General features: G+C 41.8%; 1 long non-coding RNA gene across 1 annotated transcript; it reads right to left on the bottom strand.

The window, feature by feature from the left end:
* Positions 1-677: 677 nt before the first annotated feature.
* LOC144798268 (uncharacterized) lies at positions 678-5,540 on the bottom strand. The gene is made up of 4 exons (XR_013603494.1): positions 5,420-5,540; positions 2,699-3,084; positions 1,197-1,247; positions 678-964 (listed from the first exon to the last, which is right to left on the bottom strand). It is a non-coding gene; the product is annotated as an uncharacterized LOC144798268 (long non-coding RNA).
* Between the last annotated feature and the right edge of the window lie 766 nt (positions 5,541-6,306).

Below are 6,306 nucleotides of genomic sequence, written 5' to 3'. Positions count from 1 at the left end.
GGGAAATATTTAGAGGATCACCTCCTCAATGAACCTTCCTGTCAAAAACAGGCCTCTTGGATGCAATATGCCCTCTTTATACAATACCATGAATTATTTGCAATGCCATGAGTTCTAAAGTAAGGCCTAGATTTACAATAGTGTCACTTAACGCAGCACAACACCCAAATTTGCTGCGTTGCATCACAGTGAGAGAGCAGGAAAGTGCCATGTCTACCCCTCTCCCTTGCACCACTGCACCATTAAGCAGTCGAGCACCATGCACATGCGTTTGCACTATGGTGCAAAGGTGTCTAGCTTAGATTTTTTACTGGAAGGGCCCCCTTGCAGTACAAAAAATACTATGCCTAGAAAAACCTGAAAACGATTATTTTTTAAACTCTACTGTGAGATGGGTTCACTGTACAAAATAAATCTTCGAAAGATTCCTTCTGGCTAGCTTTGTGCTGTAGCAAGACCATATGCATACAAAAGTTGTGGCTTCAACAATGTTATATTTTGCATTCAGATAAGATTAACAACTTGGGCAGCTACTTCCATACTCCTGACTCACTGGGACTTGCCTTACTTTGAGGTACAGAGCATTAGCTGAAGCTGTTTAATGTGGTGACCAGTGGCAAAAGACTGAAAAAAGTAATAATTAAATGAAAAAGCATCAAAGGGGATGTGTTAAGATGTAATTTTATTGATCTAAAACACACCTGTGGCCTCATAGGAGCCAGGATACTGAACAAGAGAACATAGAGAAAGTCCAGGACACTGTTCAAGAGGGGTAAAATGCCAGAATAATACAAAAAGAACAAAAAGGCTTAATGAAAGCCAGCAACTTCAATTTTTGTTTTTAGATTCAGAGTTTTCTTTAGTCCTCTTCCAGTATTGCAAATCTTTATAGCCAGCTTCCTTCTCATAGTTCTGTTTTCCAGTGATGGCCAGCCTTTATCTGTGCACATAGACTTCAAAGAGTCTGGAGGAAAAAGAAATTAACATACATCAGTATCATGTTAACACCACTATTTTAGGTTTTTAATAGGACGGGGCTGCCTTTAAAATATTCCAATCCATTTATTTCATATAGTGTGCCTGATGAGATATGCTTACAAGGGTTCATAAGTTTAACATTAAGGTTACTTGGTCAAAGAGGTATGGTGAGAGCAAGGCATCGAAGAAGAGGTAGGCAGGAGGTAAAGAAGACTCACCTGTCCAAGTGAAGAAACTGCTGCTGTTCACCAGACGCTGTCACACTTCCTCTGCAAACAGAAAGCAATCAATACCAGATTTCATTTACAAAACCATCATGGAGGCAGCCATGTTGAGCCTGAACTCTACTTACAGTATTCTTATTTGGAAAACAGTCTAAAGAAATACCATACTGACCAGAAATCCAAATAGGAGCTTACAACCAAATGCTAGGAACTGATCTAATTATTGGGAGAGCTGAAATTAAATCCCAACTCAAGGTTATGCGCCAGATTTGCATGTCATTTGTAGCACAAATTCTCAATGAGTTACAACCCCTCCCCCATTGCTCTTTTGCAGACGGCTGTTAGTTAAGTGTGAAGGAGTCTGTGTACAATAATATGATCCAGGACCACATATGCAAACATATATTTTAACACTGTATGTATATTCATGTATTTTCATAGTCTAAATCAATCAGAGTGCAAATTGTGCCAGTAGTGGCTGGGTGTGGTTCTGCTTGGGCAACAGAATCCCCCAATACCAGTTGACAAGTGCAAACAGAGCCATGAGGCCATGCTTAGTAAGAGCAAGGCAAGTTTGTCCCATGGCACTTTTCACCGCCATGCGGAATGGGGCACTGACCACATAACTTAATGGACTCATGGTTATAAGGAAGAGGGCACAACTCTGTGATCCAGACAATGGATATATAATGTCAGGTCACCAGTTGCTATTTCTTTTTTCAGGTTGTAAGTTGGTTAGTCTTACTGGTTGAGAAAAACTTGGGGTTCACTATATATTAGCACATGGACATACGCTAATATTTTTGCCAAGGTAGCATGAGAAAGGTAATGTTATTGCTGCAAGAGTTCAAATATTTTTGTAAGACTAAATCTCAATGCACAGCCAAGGTTGCAGTGGCTTTCACATGGCCAACTAATGGTGCAGGTCAGAAATAGACATCTAACACATCCAGAGACACGAGAGAGATATCCTGTGTGTTCTTTTCTAGCTTGGGGAAGTGATAAGTTCGGAAGTTAACAGTTGACTGATTCAATGTTGTCCCTTTACAGTTGCATGGCTGTGGCACCAAGCCCCTTCACCACTCATTCAAACAAATATGTCTCTGGAAATACTATCAGGGCAGAGTGATAGCTTTCCAGGATACCAGTGATCTATCTGTTCCATAACTATCAAAGCATTTCAAATTTGTTGAACAAGGATCCATTCTACAACCTTCTTTCAGCATATAAAACAGGTAATACTGAAGATGGACTTTTTCTATGACACAAAAGCTGGTTCACTAAAAACAAGGCCCTAAACACCCAGTATTAGACAGAACAAGGCTCAAGGAGAGCAGGGTGCAGGCATTGTCAGTCACGCCCACTCCTACTGCAGACAGGGAGCTGGGTGGAGTCAAAGTGCGGATAAATTGGTCAGTCCGTGACAAGAAAGTGGTTTGCGTTCAGTCACAGATCTGCCTAGCATTTCCCGCATTCCCTTTGTGTTGTCGACTTACCTGCTCGGTCCTGTTGTCCTGCTGTCGGGAATTCGTGGTACTTTGATTGGACGTCTCTGACATGTTACGGCTCCGACACGCGGGTCTTCCTCTTACAGTTTGTTGATCTCTTCTTCCAGGTTCCTGTCCGCATCCATGGTCCCTCACCGGAGGTACCTGCTTGTGTAGCTAGGGTTCTTCGCGCCCGAGTTTCTTCAGCCTCTCGTCCAGTACAGAATACAATGAGAGAAGAAAGATATATTTAACCAAAGAATCCTCGTCTATCAGGTATATGGTAGGATGATGATGTTATATATGGTTAGAAGGACATAGTTACTTATCTGATTTATCTGATCCACGGAGAGTGGATAAATGGCTATTCTTTTGTTTCCCTTATTTAACACGGGCTGGATATAAAAAGAAAATAGATGTAAGTTAGTTTCCTAATTTCTTAAGGAGAGGCTATATTCTTATCTGATTTGTTTATAAAAGAAAGAGAGTAACCCTTGAACCCACAGGAACTGAGTATAGTACAGTAAACAGAAGGATTGTTCCCTGGGTCTTTTTATATTTGTCTATTATGACAATTCTACAGCTCTTATCATAGGTAACCAATTCCTATGTGCACCAAATTAAACTTAATTCTCACATTCAATTCCCTCACATTCATAAGTAGAACCACAAAAGACAGAAAATATAACAATGAATCACTAATTCCACATGTACATTCTATTGTTTTATTAAAAAGGTTTTACCCAAGACATACATTGCCAAAGAAAGGTTCATTACAACACATTATGCAGCAGACAGACATTCCCAAAGGTGCACTACCACACATTATGCAGCAGACAGACATTGACAAGGTGTACTTCTACAACACATTGGGCAGCAGACAAGCATTGCTAAAGGAGCACTACCACACATTATGCCGTAGGCAGACATTGCCAAAGGAGCACTACCACACATTATGCAGTGGGCAGACATTCCCAAAGGAGCACTACCACACATTATGCAGTGGGCAGACATTCCCAAAGGAGCACTACCACACATTATGCAGTGGGCAGACATTCCCAAAGGAGCACTACCACACATTATGCCGTAGGCAGACATTGCCAAAGGAGCACTACCACACATTATGCAGTGGGCAGACATTCCCAAAGGAGCAATACCACACATTATGCAGTGGGCAGACATTCCCAAAGGAGCACTACCACACATTATGCAGCAGGCAGACATTGACAAAGACATTGATACATCACAAATCAATTCCATATTTGGAAGGGATGCTTACAACATGTCCCTTCCAAATACTGAATCGGTATGGGGGGGTCACAATAAAAACAAGCATTGGCAAGTCCTACAATTGCGCCTAGGTGAGAGCTATTGTCTTTGCCACTGTCTTTTAGCCATGTTGTACAGCAGCGTGGCTGCTGTTTAGCATGGCTAAATGTTAATGGAGTGGCGTAGAGTGGAGTGGCACAGAGTCAAATGGCATAGGTGGAACTAGACAGAGTGGCGGCGATAGAACAGGCATAGGATAGAGTGGCGCAGAGTACAGTGGGATAGAGTGGCATTGTGCAGAATGGCATAGTGGCATTGTGTAGAGTGGCGTAGAGAGCCATATATAGTGCAGTACAGAGGCATTGTGTTGAGTGGCATGAGGTAAAGTGGGGTAGAGTAGCTTTGAGTGGAATTGTGTGGCATAAAGTAGAGTGGGGTGGTGCAGTAAAGTAATATTGGAAAGATGAAAGGCTGTGTTCACCACACAAGGATTCAGATTGCTCCTAAAGCCGTGGTGCTTAACAAACTGAGTTATCCCTCACTGCACCGGTTCAACTTCATGTACTACTGCAAAGGGAGCCGGCTGAAAATAATCTCACGTAAAATGCAGTTAAGGGTTTTAAACCCAGTATGCCTAACTCAGGCTTTCAAATCACACAATATTGGTAGTCACTTATGTGACAATGCTTGTGGTGGTCGACAGAATAAAGAACTTAAAGAAAGTGTAAGGATATTTTGCTAAAATAATAGCTACCTAGAAGTTTGGTAGTGGAATGTCTCTTGGTAAGTTTTACGATTACTTCTAGGGTTGCCACCTGGCCAGTTTTGTACAGCATGGCCGTTATTATAATCTCCCTGACAGAACAAAAGTTAGGAAAATCCCCCTATGCCTGTATTTTTCCCTTATCAGTACATATTTTAAACATTAAATCATGTAACGAGAAAACCATTTGAACTGTGTTCTACAACATCATTCATGACCCCAAAACGACAATTAAGGTATACAAAGACAGAAAGGCTATGTTCCCAACAAATACTGGCAATTTCATAAAAAGTTCTAGTTAAGAATCGTAGCAGACTCTCAAAACATGATGAGCTGGGCTGTATTTTTCTCTGGGAAAGGTGACATCCCTGTTAATTTATATCAGCAGCTAAACATTGTCCTAGCAACAGACTAAAAGTAAGTTGTGCAAGATAAGAAAAGATGAAAGCTGATGCGAAAAAGTGCAATTACTGATAATTATTTTAGCTTTTACGGAACAGTGTAAAGTCAGAGATCTGACTCTTAATTTTTAGCAGATGTAAACTCGTGTGCCATAAAAAATCACATAAAGTGGACGAGCATATCTTCAAAGGATATATTTCAGACTTGGATTAGCTTTGCAACAGAAATATATATGTTTTTGCCGGATGCCTTTTAAACTGAGATAACAAACGGAAGTAAGCCATGCCCCCTCTTACCTGCCAGGAATCCGATCTTTGGCTGCCGTTTACATCTTCCTGTGCAGCGCTGAAACTCTTAAAGGCAGCAGAAATAAAATCGAGTACAAGGAATCGCCATAAGACTTGCTGGAAGAGACCTCGACGCAGATATCTCCAAGTTGCATTCACGCAATGGCGCAGGCAGTGACGTATTTCCGGCGCCACAGGATGTACGTAGTTTAGGAGTGCAGCACACAGCGTTACTCTCTTCAATGTTTCCATCTAGCCGCATTCAAACAGAGCATCAAACATGAGGTATGACTAAGAGTCACCTTGGAACTGGTGTGGTGGAAAAATACAAACATACAAATCTTGCAATCTCGGGTATTACTATAGAGCTAGATAGATTTTCTGGGTCGGACTGGACTGCAGGGCAATCAGGCAGTTCCCAGATGGGCTTGTCTGACTGGTCTGTGTGTGAGCTGTATTTTTGGTTGTTTTTAGGCATTTGTATGGTCTGATGGGCCGTTTTCTTCTGTTGATTTCCCTAATGCTGAAAAAACATTTCCTGCGGCAATGAGGTGCGCCTGGGGGCGGTGGAGGATGAACCAGGCCTCTACGTCGAAGCAGCTGCTTGTGGTATGACGTCATTGCCTCTGAGGCCAGAGCCAGCAGGCTCCCAGGATTGCATTCCAGAATCTTCCATATCAAACAACTTCATTAAATCTCATTAATTCTGATAAAATAACTGACAGGGCGGGTCAATAGGTTGTGCACCTACTGCAGAGATGTGCGCACCCTGCAGATGAACTTTTTCAAAATCCTGGCAGGGATGACTCAGCCTTTCATCCCTCACTTGTTTAGAAAAGAAGCACCATTGGACTTGTGTAATGATAGTAGTGGTTACTAAAGCTGGTAGTGGACAT

The sequence above is a fragment of the Lissotriton helveticus genome, chromosome 12 (genome assembly GCF_964261635.1).
Source record: "Lissotriton helveticus chromosome 12, aLisHel1.1, whole genome shotgun sequence".
Taxonomy (NCBI): Eukaryota; Metazoa; Chordata; class Amphibia; order Caudata; family Salamandridae; genus Lissotriton; species Lissotriton helveticus.
The sequence above is the reverse complement of the archived record's forward strand: the minus strand, read 5'-3'. Positions and strand labels throughout refer to the sequence as shown.